Source organism: Perca flavescens, chromosome 7 (assembly GCF_004354835.1).
Source record: "Perca flavescens isolate YP-PL-M2 chromosome 7, PFLA_1.0, whole genome shotgun sequence".
NCBI classification, from domain to species: Eukaryota; Metazoa; Chordata; class Actinopteri; order Perciformes; family Percidae; genus Perca; species Perca flavescens.
This window is the reverse complement of record NC_041337.1, coordinates 26,533,576-26,558,279: the sequence shown is the minus strand read 5'-3', so window position 1 is coordinate 26,558,279 and position 24,704 is coordinate 26,533,576.

Below are 24,704 nucleotides of genomic sequence, written 5' to 3'. Positions count from 1 at the left end.
CCCATGGGTGGTCCAAATTCTCTGGGCGGGCAAAGCAGAGAAAAGGGAGGTAAACTTCCCTCTTATGACGTCATAAAGGGAAGATTCCAGATTGGCCCATCTGAGCTTTCATTTTCTCAAAAGGCAGAGCAGGATACCCAGGGCTCGGTTTACACCTATACAACCATAGGCAGGCTAGGGGAACTCATTAATGTGAAATGTGAATGTAAAAAAAACTCATAGTGACATTTTCATGCCATGGGACCGTTAAACTTTGACCTGATGAGGGCGCTGAATAAGGAGGATCATCAAAGTGATTACAATTCCTGAGGAAAACATGAAGGTCTGTGCTAAACTTTGCAATACATCAAATAGGTGTCAAGACATTTAGCTCTGAACTGAAATGTGAACCTGCTGGTGGTGCTACGTGAAAAGTACTTGTTGAGATATTTCAGTCTGGAACAAAGGGATAGACCTACCTAACGACATTGCCATTCTTAGAGTTATGCTGCTAGTGTGGCTAAAAACCCCCAGTATGAGTATGGCTCTGGATTACGCTGAATCACAAGTGACTGACCATGTTACATTAATAACATAACAACAACCGGGCACTCCTAACATCCCGAAAGTTAACAGAATGTGTTATGATCTTTAAAATGTGACTGTGCCTGCCTAAAGGCCTGTAGACAGACCCCTGCTGTCACAGAGTTCATAACTCCTCTTAAAGTCACTGGATAGATTTTCATACTTTGAACCCTTGATTCACATTCCGTCTTCCCAGCCAGAGCCAGACTTAGTGTGGCCTGCTGTAACCCTTGACCATGAATTCCCAAGTCACTGAGTGAATCAACAGCATTCAGCATGTGACTAGAAATTCAAGCCCACACACACACTACCCTAAATCTCTCACCTCGGAGTGTCTCAGCTTTTGTCGCTTAGTGAGTTCTATTAAGTAAATAGCGACTGTTAGCTGCTGGGCTGTGTCTGCTCGCATTTTGCCAGAATGAATGAATGTATCCATCTTAATGTCTTGACATTTGGCTATGCAGCCAGGTGTTGTGTTTTTAGACAACACTTTGCATATAGACAGAGGGTGTCTGACTGTTTTAATTTCTGAACGCAAAACACATGGAAGATCTTCACCCAGTCACTCGTTAAGATTTTGGAATGGCAGCACAATTTTAAAGATCCACAGTGAATGGTTTAAATAATGGTTTGGACCTGTTAATTTGTGTTTAAATTTCCAATCAATGGCAATTTGCATTATCAACACTGGATAAAGTCCCCCTTTTCCCCACAACAGCCTGCATTCTTTGTGGCATGGTGGTGGAAACATTTCTAAGAGATTCTGGTCCATGTTGACATGATAGCCTCATGCAGTGTCTGCAGATTGTCAGCTGCATAATCATGCTGCTAAACTTCTGTTACACTTGATCCCGAAGTTAAATTAATTATCAATTAATAATTAATTAAATTTCATTGAGAAGACGTGAGCTTTGTGATATGGTGCATTAACCTGCTGGAAGTGAGCAAACAAATAAAAGCCAGATTTAAAAGAACACAACACACCTACTACAACTGCTCACATAATACATTTAGTATAATGTACATTTCAGAGTTTCTTTTAAAAAAATAAAATAGAATTTATGTTTTAATACGTTAATACTTTCAACAAGCTCAACACTTAACCTATAAAAGGAAGGTTTTTAATATTAAAATTGTTTAGACTTTCATTTATAGTGTTCGGGGTGAAAGCCTGACATTACTTGTACTGATACATTATACAGAATGTATCAAGACAACACGTAAACGTGGAGTAAGCTTGGAATTTCCATAGACTATCAGCACATTTCATCATCATAACTAGCGTGTTTACAGGTGTATCGAAGAACGTGGCCAGTGAGTGTATATTTCACATATAAATGTCATGTTTCTCTGATATTTAGAATCTAGTCTGATTAGTGTGTTCTTGATGATTTTATTCAACACATACACTTTCTGCTTGGCCAAAGAGAGCCAAAGATAACAGAGTGACCACTCTGTTCAGCTGAATATTTTATAGGCCCACTGATTGTCTGTTTAAAGTCAATTAAAGTGAAATTAAAATACCATGAGCTGGATCATTTTGTTTAACTGAAGTGGCTGGTGTCTGCTGTGATCAAACACACGACATAAATGTCAGTTCCAGTAATACTGGAAGGAGCAAAACCAAGCTGCGTTTGGTCATTCTGTCAAGAGCCCACCAATCCTCATCCTTCTGCTGTTTGTATCATCTGTGTCACTGTATTCACTGTATTATTTTAAGTACTTCACTGTGGGTGAAGTGTAGGGAATTTAAAGTTTAGTATTTTTTTTTTATTATTTAAAGTCAGTGTAAAGAAAATACTATGTTTTCTGCTTTGTCTACCAGCAGATAAACAAGAAACCAAGACTTTTTCTAAAGCCTTTTCTTATCTCTTGTTCTCTCCTTGAGTCTGTAACAGTCTGTGTTTAAACAGAAGAAAAAGGCACATGAAAATAATCCCTTAGACCAAGGAGCAGCACACACTGTGCGGGAGGACATTATTGATTCCATGTCATGAATAGGTAATGGCGGGAAAGCATCTCACCCCAAAAACAAAACAATTCTTTCACTTAGAGTGGTACACTGGCAGTGTTGTCAGGAGTGGTCATTTCAATAAAGACAACAGACTTGATAGGATGTGTAATGGACTTTTGCAGCTTCTTAAACATGGTGAAACTCTCCTAACTGGGAAAAGGGCTTTAATTTGGATCCATAACTCATTGCTTTAGCATATTTTCTTGTCAAATAATCATGATATTCCAAGGGAATCTGTCTCAGAAACCGCTTTTTTCTTTTGAGGCTTAAAGCAAGACTAGCTGGCTTTCTATAAAAAATACACAAGCATTTTGCTGCTACAACCTTACTTTGTCTGGTATGACCAGGCCCCAAGTGCAAAAAAAACAACCAATCTTGGATCGTCCCTTCAATCGTTAGTATACGATCACAGCACAAGCCTACATGTCACATCCATACCTCACTCAGGAGTCATGCTTGTTGTATTCTGCATTTGGTACCATTAAGGCCCCCAGGAATGGCCAAAATACATTTTTTCATTTTTAATTAATGTAGCATTATGATTTGTCACAACCCATTGAAGCCAAAAGACAAACCAAAGCAAGGCACTTGTAGTACAGTTAAAATAAATAATGTTAAATGTTTCACAATTAAAACTGCCATTGTTGCTTTTATTGAAAGGAAATCAGCACTTACTGTACCGAGACAGTCCCTTGTTTCTGGAGTATTGTTTCAAAAGAGGCACATTCAATGACATAAACCAATTAAAAATCACTTGATTTTGCTGAAATATGACCCGGTTCGCTGAGGTAATATGACTTATTTGATAGATTCTAAAATAAGCTTGATAAGCCTTGATACAAGAAGACATTTTTTTGCCGTGTAGGGCAATTTCAAATCTCTGAAGAGATAGTGTGCAAAGGCATGTGTGGCACAGCAAAGTGACTGCATCTGATGCCTTGTGGCAACAGCAACACATGGCCGTTTTATCCTAAATATGTCCTCTTTCTGACTCCAGGGCTTTCCAGGGGCATGCCTATGGCCCAACCAACCTCTAAAAGCCACAAACCTCTTCAGCCATCATTCTGTTTGCACTTTTAACTTTTTGGAGGCCATGTTAGATTTTGCTGCGTGTTGAGTCGTGGAAAATTTCTCTGAGAGTGCATGTTGTCCTGATGGCTCGAGCGATGCGCAGGGGCAATGTTTTTCACTCTTTCCGTCTCTGAGGACCGCCACAGTCTCACATACAGTCCCTAATTAAGGCATAAGAGCATGTTGGGTCGATGTTTGCAAGAGGAGAAGCAATACAAGATAGATTGTTTTTTTAAAAACCTTTTGAACACACTGCTTCACATTCATGTAGCTCCCCATATTCACACCTCCAAGCTTCCTGGTTAAACAAAGTCCTACTAGGAAATGGCAGCTGGTGGGGTAAGTGCTTAACACCTCAGTTCTGCTCTGTGGGGTTAAGTGTGTAGGTGTTATTCACTTCACCCACCTACATTTTTACAGCTGGGTTGACAATTGGAACCTGTGACCTTACAGTTGCAACTGTAACTTCCATAACCTTTATTTCACCCAGGGGTGCAGGATGTATGTGCACATCATCCGTATATTGCAAAGCTTTGTGATATTGCCTCGGCCTAGTTATAAAGCACCATCCCAATAACCTTTATTTGTAACTATAGGACTTGTTAATGTGATAAAATAGTCCTGTGATGTCACTGCATGTGGTTTGTAGTATAAGCACAGAGAACAAGATCACTAAATGAAAGAACAGTAGGAGAGAAAAGAAGTGAAGCAATATTGTACCAGCTCCAGGCTTCCGGCACTTAATACTGGTTGGTGAATTTGGTTGCCAGGGCAACAGAGCATCCAGCATTGCAGAAGTGTTTAAATATATTTTTCATGAGATTGTATAAAATGGGGAAAAGAAGGTGAACGGAGAGCAGTGGTGTCACAGTGTTCTTGCATAACTGCAGGAGCGCAACTACAAGCGTGGCAGCAGGTGGGCACGGTGGGCCCTATCTCCCTACTTCGGACGGTTATCAATTATAACAGGATCATTTCATAATCCAGTAAAAATAAATAGCCCAAAGGCAATGTAAGCAGGAGGTAATCGTAGAAAATCCCCCATGTAAATAGCAAGTGGAAAAAAACCTAATTGGCTGTTATGTTTCGTTAGTGAGATATCCTAATTGGTATGCATGCCGGAAGTGTAAAGGGAATGGATCCTGTGTTGACACATGGAATACACTTAAAGCTACACTACAATACAATTATTCCCAGGCAATCTTTTTTTCCTGCGCTCTGTCTTGAATAATTTCACAGCTTCAAAAGCACATCAAAAGCCTCGGTGGCTGAACTTAAATCTCACAGTTGGCTGGCCCTCAAATTGTATGCATCAATGATGACGATAATGATGGGTAATAATGGTTGTAACAAATGTCAAAGAGGAAACATGGACGACATCAAAGGCAGCAGCTCCAGCAGTTTGCAACAGGCTCAGAGTACCAGGATGAAAGACAAAGTCGCAGGCCTCTTTTTGCTTCAGGCCTATCAAATTTCTAATCTGGTTTGCTCTGTCGTTTTGGTTCGCCATGCAAGAGTCCATGATATGATCCCCAAAACTGCTTTGCTCAGTGCTCAATCCATTTCCAGCTTGCATCCAGCCTAGATCATCCCAGTATCAGAAGCACACAGTCAATAAGTTGCAATAGGGATCTGAAGATGTTTCCCAGTGGCAAAGATAGAACTACTAATCCTTTTGCTCACAAAATAAAGTGAAATTGCTACTCGATGCTGAAGGATAAGTATTATGTATCTAAAGTGATCTACTTCAGGCTGGCTGAAGCCATATGGTGTTCCACAGGGCTTATCCTCACTCTCATACTCATCATGTTCACAATTCAGGAAGAGGTGCCCAGAGCAGGGCTATGTAGCTGCAAGGCTCTCCTGTGTCCATTTGTGTCCTCTAGGTGGATGGTACCCCCTCAAGCAGCTTGTCCCACTAATTACACCAAACCAGCCCCCACACCCACCCACTGCTGTCCTGTGTTTCCAGATCACACCTCTGTTGCTGCCCTCTGTCCTCTCCTGTCCTGCTTCTTTTCCTCCTGTACTGATTTGTTTTCCCATAGGCAATGACCATGAAATGGCCACTGCGCTACATAATGAATTTTCTTCTTTTCCCTGTTATTTCCTTCTCCTTCTTTACAACCACTCCCACTGGGATTCCCACTGGCCGTTGTACAAGTATTTAGATAACCCAGTTCTCAAATTGCAGCTTTTTGTCCCCCAATTGTCTTTCCATTCTTTACATGACTCCTGGGACTACAGGAATAACATGTTTACTGATACCTTGTTTTACCATTACCACAGTTGTGCTGAAAATGTATAACATTCTGCGTTGGCTGTAAACAATTTGCAGATTTGTATGTATAAGTGTTTCTTCCTGTTTATTAGAAAAGTAAACTGGCAGTAAAATGGTCTTAAAATGGCTTTTCTTTCTTTCTACAAAATGTGTTTGCCAAAGCAAATTATATGAACCAAATGTAATATTTTAGAGACATAATTTACAACAAACCTTAATTAAAAATCAATAAAGATGTGACTGTGTTTTCCTCTACTTTTAAAAACAAAATGAACCTATATTCAGAGAAAGCAGTCTGTCTAAAATTCTTATATTTGTCCTGTTGTATACAATACTCAATATTTTCTGACTTTTACTGTTCACTGTTAAAAAAATGCAATAGCCCCTTATGGATTATGGTACACTCAGGGCCGCAAAGGATACACTGTCCTCCAAATTTCACCATAGAAGGCAAAATTTGCAATAGTGTAATAGTCTTGTGTATTCATCACACAGTCTTGAAATTTGGACTTTGAAGGATGCAGCGTCTGAATTGGGATGAAGCCATAGTTTGCAAGCAGCTTTAGGGGAAACCTAAGCTCCCTTGATACATAATATCTGTTTAAACCAGGTTCCTACTTGAAAACAAAACAAGATATTGCACATCTAGTTGGATAAAGTCATTGAGACGTTAATAGTTTCCCTCATAACTTTTTTTAGGTTAATATGAAGGACTTAAAAAGCTTGTCAAGTTCTGTTATATTGAACCAGTTTACTGTAATAGATTTTGGCAGATTCAGTGTGGTGCCTGAGGGGGAACAGAACATCAGACAAATTATATATCAGACCTAGGAGAGATAAGTGTTAAAAAAGTTTTTGAAAAGTTCAAATTCACTGATGTATTGCTCACTCTCTGGCCTTGCACTAGTTTCAAAACAACATTTATCTTAAACCAGGCTGAGGTATAACGTATGTCAAATCCTGCCATGAAGCCATCATGGTAATAAACATACAATTTCAGGCCACTCCAAAGCAATAATGATTAATTAAAGTAGAGATCACACACTGACTGTTTACCACTGGGAAAAAAATAACACTTCCCCTGGAAACAAATCGCTGGCATAAAAGTAGAAACAACAGAACTTGGTTCTGAACAGTGCTGATTGTAGCAACAACAAAAAATGTGTTAAGGACCTTATTTTTAGGGATCGGCAGAACATCGATATCAGCAGATTTTCATATCCAATGTTAACATCTAACTAAACAGAAATGCAAGGATATATATATATATATATATACAGTGGGGGAAATAAGTATTTGACCCCTTGCTGATTTTGCAGGTTTGCCCACTTACAAAGAATGCAAAAATCTACAATTTTAATCATATGTACATTCTAACAGTGAAAGACAGAATCCCAAAGAAAATTCCAGAAAATCACATCATATGAATTTATTAAAATTGATAACCATCTGATGAGGAAAAACAAGTATTTGACCCCCTGGACAAACAGCATGTTAATATTTTGTAGAAAAGCCATTATTGGCCAGCACAGATGTCAAACGGTTTTTATAGTTGGTGACAAGGTTTGTGCACATTTCGGCAGGGATGTTGGCCTCCAAATCATTCAGGTTCCGAGGTTGTCGCCTGGCAACTCGAATTTTAAGCTCCCTCCAAAGATTTTCAATCGGATTCAGGTCTGGAGACTGGCTAGGCCACTCCAGAACCTTGATGTGCTTCTTCTTCAGCCACTCTTTTGTTGCTTTGGCGGTGTGCTTAGGGTCGTTGTCGTGCTGAAACACCCATCCTCGACCCATCTTCAGCTCTCTCACTGAGGGAAGGAGATGTCGGTCCAGAATTCCACGATACATGGCCCCGTCCATCCTCCCCTCAATACGATGGAGTTGTCCCGTCCCCTTGGCTGAAAAGCACCCCAAAGCATGATGTTGCCACCACCATGCTTGACAGTGGGGATGGTGTTCTTTGGGTTGTACTCGGTGTTCTTTGCCCTCCAAACACGACAAGTTGAGTTGAGGCCAAAAGTTCTATTTTGGTCTCATCTGACCACATCACCTTCTTCCAGGCCTCTTCTGAGTCGTCCAGGTGGTGAATGGCGAACTTCATGCGGGCCTGTACATGTTTCTTCTTGAGCAGGGGGACCTTGCGTGCGCTGCAGGATTTCAATCCATGACGGCGTAGTGTGTTACCAACCGTTTCTTTTGTAACTGTGGTCCCAGCTGCCTTCAGTTGATTCATCAGTTCCCCCCTTGTGGTTTTGGGATGATTCCTCACCGTTCGCATGATCAAGGACACCCCACGAGGCAAGATCTTGTGTGGAGGCCCAGACCGAGGGAGGTTGGCGGTGGTGTGGTGCTTCTTCCATTTCCTGATAACTGCACCGACAGTTGATCTTTTCTCTCCAAGTTGCTTTCCGATTCTCTTGTAGTGCAGATCAACAATCTTGTCCCTGATGTCCGTAGAAAGCTCTTTGGTCTTGCCCATGGTGGTGATGTTGGATGCTGGTTGTTTGGGTGTTGACAGGTGTCTTTTATACAGGTAACGAGGTGAGGCAGGTGTATTTGATGTAGATAATTGGTTCGGATCGGGGCTGTGTCTTAAAGAAAGACTAACTGGCTTATAGGAGCCAGAATACTTGCTGTTTGTCTAGGGGGTCAAATACTTGTTTTTCCTCATCAGATGGTTATCAATTTTAATAAATTCATATGATGTGATTTTCTGGAATTTTCTTTGGGATTCTGTCTTTCACTGTTAGAATGTACATATGATTACAATTGTAGATTTTTGCATTCTTTGTAAGTGGGCAAACCTGCAAAATCAGCAAGGGGTCAAATACTTATTTCCCCCACTGTATATATATATATTTTATTGGGAGGTCATCCATATCTCCAAGGCCCAGAGTTTTAGCAGTACAACCCCAAATTTGTCAGTCATCTTTCTGTCAGATGAAATGATGTAGACTTATTTTCATTCCCCCAAAAGGGAGATCTGATGACACTGCGGCTGAGTATTCCCCAGCTCTTGTCGCTAAGACACATATACTCTTTCTCTGGCCACTTGTCTTGTTTTCTTTCAAGATGAAAGAAAGAAAGAAAAGAGTTGTCAGGAGTACTCTTCTTTTCAACAGCGAGTCTGTCAACCTCGCAGGCGACCACTTGGCAGAAATTCAAAGAGCAATGCACTTTTAGAATGATAATCACCTTTCAGTGGATTTTTGTGACGCCCTCTAGTCTTGATAGCTGATGGAGGAGCTATCGAATCAGAAAGATGATAGATGATATCTGAATTTACACAATCCCCCAAAACATTCCTCCTGTCACAAAGTCAAACGTACGAGTATGATTTCATGTCAAAGGGGACAGCAGGAGTGCCTATTTTCTCCTCTTCAAGTTTAATTGTTATTAACTGGCACAAAGTGATCCCTGCGATCAGCTGACACAAGAGAGGAAGAGGGGGAAAAGGCGACCGTTCGATTTACATTCCTCACTGACATTGATTTATTGAGATCTCTGTGAGGTGAACTCAAATGATAACATTTAGATCCATTTTTGACTTTGGATTTGGAGTTTCAAAGAAAACTAATGGCACATATAGAGGATTACAACAATGATAATGTGACTAAAGGCTTCATTGGTATCTTTTAGTTTAGCATGTCAGCATGCTAACATTTGCAAACATGGAAATTCACACCAAATCTAATGGGAATGCTATTAGTTTTCCAGGTATTTGGTCATCAACCAAAGCCAATTGGACAAATTGATTTTTTTTTACCTGATGGGTGAAAAGCCAGAGAAGATGTTAGAATACATGGTTGAGGCAACATGAACATCCGCGCAAAAATTGATGGCATGGCAGACCAACCAAGTGACCAAACAATTGCCTTTATTAGAATCACGTCGCTGCTGTGGCTAAAATATAGCTTTCATTTGTTTACAATAGTCTGATATAATGTGTCACACACATTATGTGAGCCACGCCACCTGCTGTAGGGCACAGAGTACTGTCCGTCACTCTGAAAAGCTTACTGTATGTTCTTATTGACTTTCAGCAGTCAGTTACATGAATACAAGGTCCAGCACCATTTGTGGACAGAAAGTCATGGGTCAAATGTTTCAGGTTTTTTTGGCAATATTCCCAGCAGACTGTATTCAAAGTCCAGCTGAACTAGTCTTGTTTTATTGTATTTCCTAATAGTCAGGGTGCATCTTATGGGCAATGACCTTGTGTGTGTTTACTGTACTTCTGCTGTAACCATCCCCTTCATATTCCAAAGCAATTACACTGTTAAGTGGAGGAAGTTAATCGCTAAGTACCTGGAGCTGTCAGCATACAACATCCTTGTGCAGCTTTGTATTAATCCAGGGAAGGTTTATACTGGACATGTAAGTACAACTTTGCCTAGATTTGAACTATCCCACAGTGCACAGTACAACTAGTACAATTGGTATGAAAGCAAGTACAGGATGGGATTTACATGTGAAACCTGTGCACTGAAGAGGTGTTGTTAAATGATATTTCCCTGCTTTTGATGTGTGTACATCAGAAACACCAGTGCTCTATAACTTTTTCATCTCACCCTTCTCTTTAAAGTTAAGTTAATAAATACAATTTCTGACTTTGGCAAATGTCCAGTCATCGTGAGTAAATATGTTTCAACCTTTTCAATTACGTGCTCAGCAGGTTATAAGAGAGAGAACGTCCAAAGACTATGATGGTGTAAGCTGATTTTCTACTTCGCTTCAATCCTAATTGAGTCTCATCGAGCCTCTGATTGGATCCTGATAGGAATCTGCCGTCATCTGATTGCTTGCCAGCTGTAATTTATTTTCTAATCTAATTAAATCAATTGGCAATGTAAAAGAGATTTATTACTACTAAGTCTTTTTAGCAATTCCATTGAGCTCAGGCATTTATTTAGTATAATCTGGACCTTAAAGTAAATTAATATGGTACAATAACATTATTTCTAATTATTGAGAAACTGGTAACATTCAATTATCCTGGCTTTACTGTGGATCTACAGTCCACAAATTAAATCCTAAATTAATTTCCGTTTTATTATTCAAGAACAAAAGTTGCTCAGACCTCAAAAGCAAACTGAATATAATAAAAAACAGTCATGAAATGGCATTATCCATTGTTTTTTTATAATTAAATTTTAAAGCCAATTGGAAATCAGCTAAATGCCGTGACTCTCAACTGTGCTGAAGGGCCTCAAAATGGAGGTTAAATTGGCAGGCAAACTGAGTGGTTTACGATGCCCTGAAACACAAAAACAATCACTTCATTTGTCACGCTTAAATTCCCGTAGAACGATACTTCAAATTCCCAAGACATGCAGTCTGTACATCAGAAACTCATTACACGCTTATTACCAGGCAATTAAACAGCAGCGAGTTTGTGAGCCAGTTCAAGAGTTATCTGACACCCCTTGTTATGTGAAATAATCATCTAAAGAAATTCGGATTTTGGCACTGTAGACTGATGTATGCTTTTTTGTTATTGTTGTCATTGTAATGTGCGCTCACACTTCAAAATGCTCTCTGAATGTAAGAGCAGTGTGGAATGGAGTTAGACTGGAATATTAGTTTACAGAGTTATACCAAAATTAAACTTTTATTAAAGTCAGATATCAACCAGACAGTGTTGTCTCTCTCTTATATGGATATGGTGCAGTTTCATTTCACTCACTATTGGAAGCACTTTAAATGTTTTCTAATAAAGTATGTTTTTTGAATTTCCATTTGGATTCTGATAATGTTATTATTGACGAAGTAATATTAAAAAGTTTCATTCTTTTGCTGCAGGTGTGAAGCTATTAGGTTTTTGAGTATTTGGCATTGTGCAGTTTTCAGGCCACAGGATTGGAGGGCATGACCACAGATGTGCTGGTATTGAGTGGAAGTAAAGCTATTCATGCCTTTCATAGCCCTCCAAAATATTAAGGTATGTTAAACAACTTATACAGCTACAGTATTTAGCTGATGATTTATGAAATGATGGCGTGTTTTACTTTATTTCAGGAGCAATTAGACCCAAAAATGGATGATAGATTCATGTGTTTGGAGGCTTATAAGATACCAATATACTGCTCAGTGGAAAAACATGTGGAAGGATTTCACAACTCTGGAAAGGTATATTGACAACAAAAGATTTGAAAGAGCTAAAAGCAAATATTCTGGAAGTCAACATTTGAGAGCGCAAAGGCACAAACTAATGCCAACAAGCACATTAAGTAGTCTCTTAACCAAACTGCAACAATGAGTGTCACCAAACTCCAGGCAGCCAGGAATGGTATCAATAGGCACAGGACGGGCAAATTCACAAATAGAGGATCGCGGCCGCTGATGGCACCATGACTTGCGCATCACTCAAAGTCTGACGGCTTAGGGAGGTTTTTGCCAGTGTTGCAATCGGTACATACTGAGCTCCAATAAGTATCAGTAGGAAAGTTTTTCATCATTATAAATTGAATATTTAGATTTATGCTCCATGGTCTACAGTATATAGTCAGATTTAACAATAATGCATTTGTAGCCCAGGTTTAGCCCAAATACATTGGTATTATTAATGGCCTTAAAAGACCCAGATGAACCATGGTTTGGAATGAAGGCAGTAGCACTTTCTTAGCGTCAGCCTCTATACTGCATGTCTTAGGACTCTGTTGTAATGAGGCCCAGGGAGGCTTAGAACTGCATATTCATTCTCTCTGTGGTCCTCCCTGCTCGTCCCTTCATCTCAGCCATTAATCCATCCTTTGGAAAATTCCCAGGGTAATGTAAACTGAGGGAACAGTGCAGTGGTTGCAGTGTAACAGTGCATGTAAGGGAACACTTCTGATATGGGTTATTGGAATTTGTCTCACATGGGGAAAGCTGACTTCAGGATACCTAAAGAGATAGCAATGCAGCTACAGTGGACAGCTTTGAATACTGTTAGAGTCCCATTTAGGTATTTGACAAAAAACTGGAAATACCTAGAATACCTCTAATACCTAGAGACTTTCAAGCACTTGTTCGAAGTTTTCTTTTTGTCAAGAAGCAGGTACTGTTGTTGTTCAGTTGAGTGAGGAAATCTCTTCGATCTGTTCACTGGGCCATGAAGACAATTCAACATTACATTGCTGTTAATGAAATCACTCTTAAACTTACAGTATTTAGCAGTGTTTGTGGGCTCTATATTCTACAAAAAAATAATCTTGATCCTGCAAAACACTGCAAAGTAGCTACAACGCAGACATGTGGAAAATGAAATGTTGGAAGAGAGTATGAGGCCATCTCCACACTTCTGTTTCTACTGGTAAGGTGTAGCACATATGTAAAAAGAGGCATAAGGTAGGCTGGAAGCAAAGAATGCTGTAAACAACAGACGGCAGTAATATAAATAATATATAAAAAATACACATTGATTTTTACATTGCTGTTTTACAACTCTCTCTTAATTAAAGGCTCTGAATACTTTGTCTACCACTCACTGATTAAAATGGGGTGGCAGAGCTGGTCATGCTGTGCAGCCACAAACTGCAGGACTGAGATGAAGCCCTCCAGCAAAAGCTCCCGTTGCTCGCATGTGTTCTTGTTCTTAAGGTGGATCTACATTTAGTTCCAGGAACTACAAACATCCTGAACCAATTCCATTAAGAAATATTAGTTGCGATAATTTTTACAGTATATGGCCTCGTTTCCAACAATAACAGCTTCTTGTTTACTGTTTACCCCCATATTTTCACAATGCAGTACAACTTTGATGATTTATGAATGAATCATCATGAGTATACTTAACTAATTCGGGCCTTGCCTTTGAAGGAAGAGCACTGGGACAGTTACATTACATAACCTCTACTCAATTCATTCAAACATGTACAGAGTGTATAGCGCATGTGGAGGTTTCTGTGCACATCTTCAGAAACTGCCTGCTGTGAAGCAGGAATTTCAGGCACACACGTTTCTGATCTCCCCCTTGACAAATCACTTTGATGGTGTTTCGCCTGTCTGATTGCATTCACAGCAACTGTCCTGAATTTTGTACAAGTCAATTTTCCCATGCTTCTATGCATGTGGCACTTTAAAATTGTCTTATTTCCTGCCTTAAACTGTCAAGGGGCAGAATTCAAGATGTCATGGTTAAAATATTATACCTCAGGAAGTGGCATGATGACTTTGTAACTGTCACTCAGGCTTACACTGATTTATATTTCAATGTTCATTGCTGTTGCTTCTCTCCTTTGTGTTTTGCTCTATGTTTGTCATATGGTTACTATAGGAACAAAGATGGGGAATGTATTTTGTCTATTACTTCTGATCTCTTTTTCGTTTTAAGTGTGGTGGTAGCTTTGAGGGTAAAGTCAATTCAGCAGCATCAGAGTGAGATTTATATTTCTAGGTCTTGCCACTGTCCACAATCCACAAAATATACAACTTCAAATATTGTATGTGGATCAAGGCTGCAACATTACAACAGTTCAAATTCCATGTGCTTTGATATATGAGATAATGCATGTCAGAATAAATAAATATGTTATGTAAATATGTAGAAATTTATGCTTGAGGCAAAATACAGACTAGTGATAAAGTAGTACCACTGATGAAAAGGAACATAAAGTAGATTTAATACATTCTCTATCAGTTTAATTACAGCAACAACAAAAGAAAATGTTCACTGTTTTTTTAATGTTTAAGCAAGTTTGACATTAACCCACACAACCCCTCTGTTCTTCCTACACACACTTACACCATTAGCTTTGTGCTGCTGACCCCATTATAATGGTGTGTGTGCGCATGTGCAGGGAAAACAGAGGGATTGGGCACACACCTCAAACACCATCCAGAGCTAAATTATGCTGCGACAGTATTTCAAAGTACATCAACAGATGAGAAGCTTTTAGAGTGACTAAAGTAAAGTGCATTGCTGTACCGACTGCCAAATGTATTCTGAAGGAAGTATTTAGTTGTTTAAGCTGAAAACAATCATAAAACACAAGCATAAGAAACAGTTCTTGTGTACTGTCAACAAAGTACTACAATTATCTTTTTAACATCATTACCACATCAATTTAAGTCATAAGTAAACACACAAGACTGTTTTTGACAATGGTCTTTATTTGACACTTTGGTGCACTGCTTTACAGCACAAATGTTGCATGCATGTTGCACTGGAAGCACTGAATGTGTGTTGGCTTGTTGCAAATCTTGAGAAACAACACTTTCATACCTGGAAGCTGCCCAGTCCAACCACAGTCTGATCTTCTGGCCACTGAGCAGCTCCACTGGAGCGGTTGGAGGCTAAGGGCCTTGTTCAAGGGCACCTCAGTGGTGGTAATGAGGGAGGGACAAGTGCTGCTCTTTCACTTTCCCCACCCAGAATTTATCCTGTCGGTCTGGAGATTAAACCGGCAACCTCCCGGTCACAAGCTCACATCTCTAACCTTTAGGCCACCACTGCCCCCAATCAGATTATTAATTAATTAAATTCACTTCCTTTTCAAACGGAACAGCTACAATACTTTCAGCAGTTCTGATGGTGTTAGAAGTAAGTACTACAATGAACAGAACAAAGCATTCATTTATTTTCCTCATCACCAGCACCCTGTTGAATGGGTCTTACTCTGTCAATTATTATGCCATCTGTCAGTAATAGGAGAAAGTTGTTAATAATGTATTCATTCATGAAAGAAAATTCTCATTTTCCTGGATGTCAGAGGTCAGACTCAATCACAGAACGGCACCCTGGAACTGGTAGGGATTCAATGTGTTGCTCAAGGACACGTGTATTCAATGTGGAAAGTGAGAGTGGGGATTCATAATTAGATAAATTGAAAGCCTGTGAACAGGAAGGTTAACAATATACACTATTTTACACTTTTTACCCTAATCGCCAACTGAAACTGTGATGTTCCAGCAGAGCAACCAGCCGTCATTTTTCTCTTCCTTGTTCCAGACCTTAACCATTGACTTGTTGTATTTTCATAGATCAAGCTCCTCAAATTACTAATTCCCTAGCCAAAACCTTTGGAGTGCATGTACACTTGCTTTAAACTACTTGTTCACATGTGCATGATGGCTACATAGTGTTGTTTTGGAGTTTTGCTAGTGTATGTCCTCTGATATTAACAGTAAGGTGTCCGCAAGTTAAAATTAAGCCCATGAATGGTTGGGTCTAGGGATGTCCCGATCAGCTTTTTTGCCAACCGATCCGATTTTTTAAATATTGAATATCTGCCGATACGGAGTCCCAATCCGATACTCGTATTTGCTCAGATAATAGAGCTGCACACAGATTTCTGCCAAGCTACGAGACACTCTGAACAGACACTGGTGAGTGGCCGCACAATGTTGGTTTGAAAGTGCCTGCCTCCAGGCAGTCTGGCAGGGAGCGTTTGTGGCGCAGGGCGTGTGTGATTAAAGGCGGTGAACACTAAAAGCTGATGTACATGATCGGAGTAAGGTAAACGGGGTAAATGCCGATCCCAGGTCAGTTAAAAAATGCCAAAATCGGCTATGATCCAATACTGTGATCGGGACATCACTACAGTTCTGCCCCTTTTCTGCTTTGACCTTTACATTACTTACACTATACACTTGACTCGGTTTCACGAAAGCAGAGGCACATAAATCACCATGGAGATTTATTCTGTACAGCTAGCCTGGTCCCGACCAGGCTAACAGCCAGGATTTATTTAATCCTGGAACCTTTTCTGATCACCCAGCAGTGGTTTTACCATATTATCAGCCTGGATTAAAATACAACAGGTGCATATTGCTGTTCATTTAAGTACTGTTATTAGTTAAAGTTGTGACCATTATTTTTTTTATAATTATAAATTTGTCATTGTTACTGTTATATTGCTGTATGAAGACTGCTGTTAATATTGTTGTAAGGAGTTTGATGAATATATTGTGGCAGTTGAGATAATTAGAAAAGGCTGATAACATTTTAAATGAGTTTTAAATGAAGTCTGTTACTAAGGGCAATACATACAATGCTGTACATTTCTATAGTTCCCCAATGCACCTTAAATTATTTTAGTTTATAATTTCTTTTTTTATTCTTTAACAATAAGGATCATGTTTGTTCTGCTTCCATGTGCATTGTATTTGGCATTCTTAGCACACAATTTGTGTTGTCCAGTAAACTGGGACTATAATTTGGGAGGATTGTACAATTTTAAGAACATATCCTAACTGTACAATCCTCCCAAATTATAGACTTAGTTCACTGGACTAGTAACTATCTAGTGACTGTACATTCATGTAACAACAAGGAGAGGACACCTCAATGGTTTTTTACCTTATATTTTGCCTGGGGGGAAATAACTGATGAATATACTCTGTTCCATTCATGTTTATAGTGTGCATGGAATTTATCACTTTATTATCTTTATGGTTTCTAGATTTTACAGTGCAATTTCTTCAGTGTCTTTATTTTTTGTGTCCATATATACCAGGGAGCAAGGCATATAATATGTAGAGAAGGAAACTCGTCCTCTATAAAAAATAAAAAAAACGCGAGAAAAAGCGTGACAGATAATAGCGGACAATCTAAATGATAGTCTAAAAATATACATTTATGAACTACTGCTCTTAAATGAAACCATTCAATGTGTCACTTGTCATTTGCAAAAACGAACACCTGTACACTTTGCATTAAAAGCGAGTAGTGGAAGTTAATATGACTCAGGAAATTAATATTTTAGCCAATGAGAGAGAGGGAGGAACAGAGCAAAAGAGATATTTACGCTTCATATTCTAGCGCTATAGAAAATGGATCTTCATGGTAAATTTCCTGAGTAACATTATCTTCTGCTTACTTTTAAGGCAAAGAGTACAATTGTTAATTTGTGCAAATGATTAGTAGCCTAATCATTGAATGGTATGATTATGACGGTTTCCATTCAGAGCAGTGGTCAGTTAATGTATATATTTAGGCTGTTTACGCATTCAGTCGGTCCGTGATTGTCTGCTACGCTTTCTCTCGCTGTTTCAGTACAGCGGCCGTGTTATTTTCTTTTTATTCAAATAATGTGTTTCACGTCATCATACTTCCACAAGAAGCTGCTGCTCACTCTGTATAAAGTATGAACAATGCGTATTCTCCATTTTGGCATCAGTAAATCTGTGATCGACCTCGCGGTCTTTTGAAGAAAGCCGTGGACGCGCATCTATCTGAATTAGTTCAGCCTGGCTCAACCTAGTCGCTCCTCCTCAGCCTGGCTTGGCCTTCGTGAAACGCACCAAGGCGAGGATTGACCTAGTCTAATCTGTGCATCCTGGCTTGGTGCGTTTCACGAAGGCCAAGCCAGGATGCACAGATTAGACTAGGTCAATCCTCGCTTTATCAGTTATCCTGGATTTATATATTCTGCTTTTGTGAAACAGACCCCAGGTAACATTACTGGTGTTATCGTATTCTCCTTTGTCACATCTCACTAATTGTCTTAACGATTTGTATGCAGATGATACTCTACTACCCCGGTTCAAACTGCAAACTTCACTGCATGTGTGGTTGATATCTGCGGGTAGATCTTCTCCCAAAATATTTCCTGCTATAATTTCCTTCATTTAACACTGTCAACCCCAATATGGCAAAAGCTTTGTGAAATACTGTATTGATCTTTACAAGATAAATACTATTACCACTGCCTGATTCTGCAACCTACTGTATTTTATAGAGGTTTAAAATCCAACCCTTAGCATGAGATTTTGCAGCTACCGATCCACCCTCTTGCCAGTTATTCTTGCCTAATGTTATATCTTCTTTGCCTGCATCTGAAACACTAAGCTCATGCAGAATTCATCAAAAACACCTCCACACATCCAGTCCATGATTCAATTCCTGTGGTCACTGATCAGCCTTCCTTCCCAACCAGGTCATCGCTCTGACTGGTCCGGACTCTTCCCATTTATGGGATCCAGTAGTTAAGTGATTTATCAGTCAGAGCTGTACATTCTCTCCTGATAGCAGTATCAAAAAAAAAAAACATCTCCTCAGCTATTAGCCCTCCACCCAGCTCTGACCCTCTTACCGAAACCGAGTTCCCATCCACAACCACAAGCCTTTTGTTAAATCACCTAGCCTACCCTACCCATGATTGATTCGGATTTTAGATATCAGCATCTGATAAATGTCTAACTCTAAAGTGTCCCCTTAAACATAAGTAATATGGGGCGGCCTCTCTAGCTCACCCAGTAAGAGTATTCACCCCATGTTAGCTGAGTCCTGCAGCAGCGCAGGGTTTGAATCCGACCTGCTGCCCTTTGCTGCGTGTCATCCCCTCTCTCTCTCCCACTTTCATGTCTATCCACTTTCAAATAAAGGGAAAAGCCCCCAAAAAGTAATCTTTAAAAAAAAATAAAAAAAACATAAGTAATATGGAGCTACTTATATACTAATTATTCTTAGCTAAAATTCTGTCACACAAACGCCACTCTCACTTGAGCAATATTTGGATTTTTCGACCCTAATGGGTATAACATTAAGGGTACGTCTGCTCCTATGAGAGCAGCCTTTAGTAAAAAAACTGGCATGAAGGAGACTGTCTTGGCCTTGTGTGGCATGTCATTAGTCTGCCTAATTAGATAATAATGACTGCCTTCTATTACAGGCTGGTGTAGTACACATGGTGCTCAGAGCTTCATACCACCTTACCCATGCCAAGAAAAGTCAACTCCGCTGACAAAGTAGTTCTGAGATTGCTTGCTCTCCCACATCTGTCCTTGTATGTCTTTGTGATTACTCACACAACCAGTCTTTTTGCATTCTCAGCCGCTGTCAGGGTTAAGCTCAGGCCAAAATTATATTCTGACAGACAAGTAGACATGCTCATTTGCACCTAACCCTAACAAAAATATGTGAGGAATGCTTTATAACGCTATTTCTCAAATACTTTATAACTCTTGAGGCAATACGTGAATTTTGCAGAAAATACATCATAAAGGAGGGCCAACTATTGTCCCCTGTCAGTGAGCATCACAAGGTATACAATCAGGTGTATTTTCAGCAAAGTCTTATTTTGTTCCTTTCGGACGCAGTCTCATAAATTACAATGACAAATATTCAGAATTTCTTTCTTCTTGCAAGCCCACGGTGATGACTAAGCTCTATTGTGCAAATAATATAAAGGTGGGTAAAATGGGTTACACACAGCATCTTTGCCTTCAGCTCATTTTAAACAGTGAGGGCAGCCAGGGTACATGAGTATTTCTTTATAGGTTTTGAGATTCCAGTTTAAAGTGCCATTTAAGGAAATTCAAAATCTGGGGGAACATGAATATATTTTAGAGTTGCTATCAATGGAAAAGTAAAGGTAGGGTGAAAAACCAGTTGCCATTATGGATCTCTGGGGCATTTTCTTTGTCTGTGGCTGAAAGCTCATGAACTCTTAACCCCAAATCCAGCTGAATGTTTCCATTAAGTTTCCCAAAGCAACTTTCAAGTCCTCAGTTCTTCATGTCCTCAGAAAAGTTAGGGGAAAGGACATCTACGTGTTATAAATATGCTTTCTTAACACTGGCTGTAGCTGTGTGGCAGTGCACTTAGATTGACACTGTTTAAGGTGTCAGTAACACAGGAAGGAAGGAACCTTATCATCTATGGGTCTAAACCAGCTGTACCTATACAGATAGTACATTAACGTGTAAAAGTTGCCCACTGTAAAACCTTAAACAAGATAACAAGTCTTGTCTCATGTCACCCTTGACCTTTTCAATATTTAACCAAGATGGCAATCTTTCCCTAACCATAGCCAGGTGGTTGGCTAAACATACCCATAGAAATATAAATCCTACTTCAGATGCAACAAGCAAATATTGTAGGAAAGGAATTGAATATTTTGTCCGTGAATATGTTGCAGATACGTTCAATATGAATATTTAGCGTGTTGGTTTCTTTCGCAACAATTTTGCGGTTGCAAATTACATGTATATAACCAGAATTTTTAGCAGACAGGGTTACTCCATTATTTAGTGAACACAAAGTCAATTGAAATGTTTTCTCTTGTTTATACAGACCTGTTGGGGCATTATATTGACGATTATATGACATTATATTGTGATGCACAGAATTACAGTGTTCATATGTTAGGTGTCACTTATCTTTTCTCACTATCTTTTTTATTTATTGAAAATTATTTAGTTTGTTGGACTAAGCTTTTCATTTGTAAGCAAGAAGACTGAGAAAATTGAGATTTATTGAAAAGTTACAATGAATAGTGTTAAAAATGATTACAATATGTGTGAAGCACAGAGAAACTGATTCGACAAAGCAGTCACAGCTTGAAACAAACCAACAGAGATACAATGCTACTTGAGTGAAATCTTGCTTCGGACCAAAATTATGATGGATAAACCAACCAACAACATTGACATTTTCATAAACTTTTAATTTTTAAAAGGAGAATGTGTATTCATGATATTTTTATCACAATAGTGGGTCAAAGTGTCAGTACAGAAATAGACGACTATCTCATCTTATCGCTTCATTGAAAAAAGGGCTAGCTAACGTTAGCTGATCCCAGACAACGGAGTTGGTTTTGCCTTTTTTTGCTCACCAAACGCTGCTGCCATCTTTACTCACACTGAGATTTTAAATTCCAGTGGATGATATGCACACGACTTGCCTCCCTGACTGGCTTCGGGAGGGGCAGACGTGCGTGTCATTCAGAACACAAGACAAAATTAAGAGTGTTCTTGCAAAACAGAACATGGCAAAATAATCTTTTTTTTCTCAATTATACTATTTTGGTGATCATTGGGAGCCAAAATCGAAAATGAAATCAAAATTCAATTAATTGCACAGCCCTAGCTTTTCCTGTCGTACATTTCAGCTTTCAATTACAGTATCTTGTTCAGTGAGAAAGTCTTGAAAGCCATTGAAAAGTGGAATAGTTTGATATAAAAAAGGTGAAATTCCAGTAAGTTGTAGTCTGAACCCATTTTAACTGTGAACACCCCCTTCCTCCACCCTAAATACACACACAGAATTTCCATACCCCAATCTATTGAACATTACTGAGAAAATGTGCATCAAGTTCAAATTAGCATTCGGGTAAGCGTTCATCAATGAAATTGTCATGTTGAATAAATGTAGTCAATATACGTTTGCCCTAAATGTAATAAGTGTGTTCATGTCACATAAATCACCAATGTTCATTAATAAGACGTAATTACCTTTATTATTATTTAAAGAATTTGATAATGGCCACAGTGATATGGGGACTACAGGCCTTCAGTCAAAATCAAAACAATTTAAGGGGTTGATTTCCCACAATGACTGCCAATTCATCTACTGAAATGAACGTTCCACTTCAGCAGCCTGAGAGTATAAAAAATGAGTCTTCTTGTCCACTTCCCCGTCTCTACACTGCAAATGTAACCTCTTCTACCTCGCAAGCAGGGAAAAAGAGAAGCAGGTCTCATCACGCAATCAACCAATTAATCATAACAAGACACAAGAGGGGCAGTGATCATTACGCACACAAATCAAACATTTCAAAAGCAGTAAATCACAGAAAATCACCCCAGCTGACAACAAAGTCATCCTACCCACCGGTGAAATATTTTGGTCAGTATTTTTCTATTTAAATGCAAATTAAGTAACCGGTTTCTCACAGACCCCTGGCCATGGCGATTAATTTAATATTTTATATTTAAAGTAGTAGAATTGCTTGTGGTACCAAGCACGTTATTCGCCTGGGGCATTCAGTAGAAAATTCACATAGAGTGTGTGGTGAAATAGAGCAGCCCAGTGTAATACAGAAATACTAGTGCATTTTGGATAATAGGCTCAGTCATAATTTCTTTTAAAAAGTTGATTCAATAACAGGAACCCAGATGGTACATTCTTAAGGCCAAGGTATGCTTAGAATAAACAAGTATGAAATGTTGTCCAACTGCATTAAAAGGCAAAAATGATGAAAGTTGCAATAATGGTTCAAACTGGGAGCTTTGTACACAGGCCTTCATGGCGTGTTTGTACAAGTGACCAAATAAATTCTGTGAAGAATAAAAAAAGCAGTTCATTGTTCAAATCCTCAAACTTTTCTCAGCTCCACAGACTTGGGCAATCGCTGCGTGCACATGATTTTTAGATTGTTTTGGAAAGCTGAATTGTCACGCAGAAAATTTCACAGATCAGTTTTGAATCCATTTAAATATTTTGGACCTGCGAAGACCTCCAGTTTGACAATCCAAAACTTTGTTTGAAGCATACACATGCTCTTACAGAATAGATTGATCTCATGTCAGCCACGGTTCCCTCTACACACTACACAAAAGAAAACTTGACACAGGCAACATATAGTAACCAAATAAAAAGCAAGGTTTGTCATGTTTGAATTTCCTAATGCTCTAACTCCATCTCGTTGAATACTGACGCTTGGTCAGGACCCCTTGGAGTCACCTTTAAATGCTCTGGGTATCCCTTGGCGTCATTTTTCAATGCGCTTGTTCAGGACCCTTTGGAGAACCTTTTTGACGCTCTGGTTCGGGACCACATAGGGTTAGGAAAATATTGTGGGTGGGGTTAAAGTCCTGTGTTGTTTGACCCATCCATCACCCCATCCTGCCTCCCTACACAGATTTTTCAGTCTTTAATACTGCTCCTTACCATTGTCGCTCTTCATACTACGTCCTTTTACAGTGCCGCAGTCGAGCTGCTGCTAGGTCATGTGCATCCCATTCAGACGCTAAAGTGTAGCTTAGTATCTGATGCTGAGTGCCACTAACCAAGCATCAGTATTTGATGAGTTGGGAGTGAAAACAGCCTAGACTGAAATGCTGTGACTAAGAGAGCTAAAACTGCTTAACATGCCACAATTGACATATCTTTTCCCATCTTCTCAGACCGTAAATAAGAGTTTCTATTCACACAAGGTGAAGTTTTTCGCAAATCATGTTTATTGGGTCTTCACAATTACTTTTTAGAAAAGCAAGCCAGCTATCAAGTAGCTATGAGTGATGTTGCAAGACTGCAAACAAAGTGGCTACAGGTGATCCCTCTCAGATCCCTGTGACCTCCACAGCAAGAGAAAATCCGCGCAGCAGTTTATGGCACGACTACAGTGATAACTGTCTAAAGCCTCAAGGTAGCTCAGCATAGCTCTTTCCTTAAAACGAAATGGACATCCTTATATCCTATATGTGTGTGAGCAAAACATTTTAATTTCATGGCTACATAAGGGAGAAGGGATGAATGAACTAGCACAAAAGTGTCTCTAGCACTCCCCGTCTGTTTGCTGATGAGATATTAGCATTCATATTTTGTTTCAAGAGGGAGGAGAGCACAGTGATGCCTGCAGAGCATGAAGTCCTCCTGCCTTGCCAGATTTTCCCCTCTTTCTGAAAACTTTCCTCTTTTGGATCCTCTGGAGATGTAATTACTGTGCAGTCAACTTGTAAGACCCATAGTCGCGGGGAATGCATCTTCCTTATCGACCATTCCTGGTTGTTATTTTTAACAGCTCGGATCAAAAAACGGCTGTTATGCACTTTTCCTTTGGTAAAATGTATATTAAGAGAAAAGGGTATTAATTCACAAGATGTGCCAAAGACAAAGTATTTGTGGGTCCTTTGGTGATTCAGATGGAGTAATTTTGTTTAGCTGTGCCATTAAAAGGGTTACATTATGGCTGAGATTGTAATGTTCAATATCAGACACTGATATATGAAATATTGATCAGTGAGCAATCATTTGCCATACATTGCCCATGCATAATATTTCAGCTTTCATTTTCCCAGCAATAAGCAGAGCGGTGACACAATCTCTTTAATGGTGCTGCAGTCAAT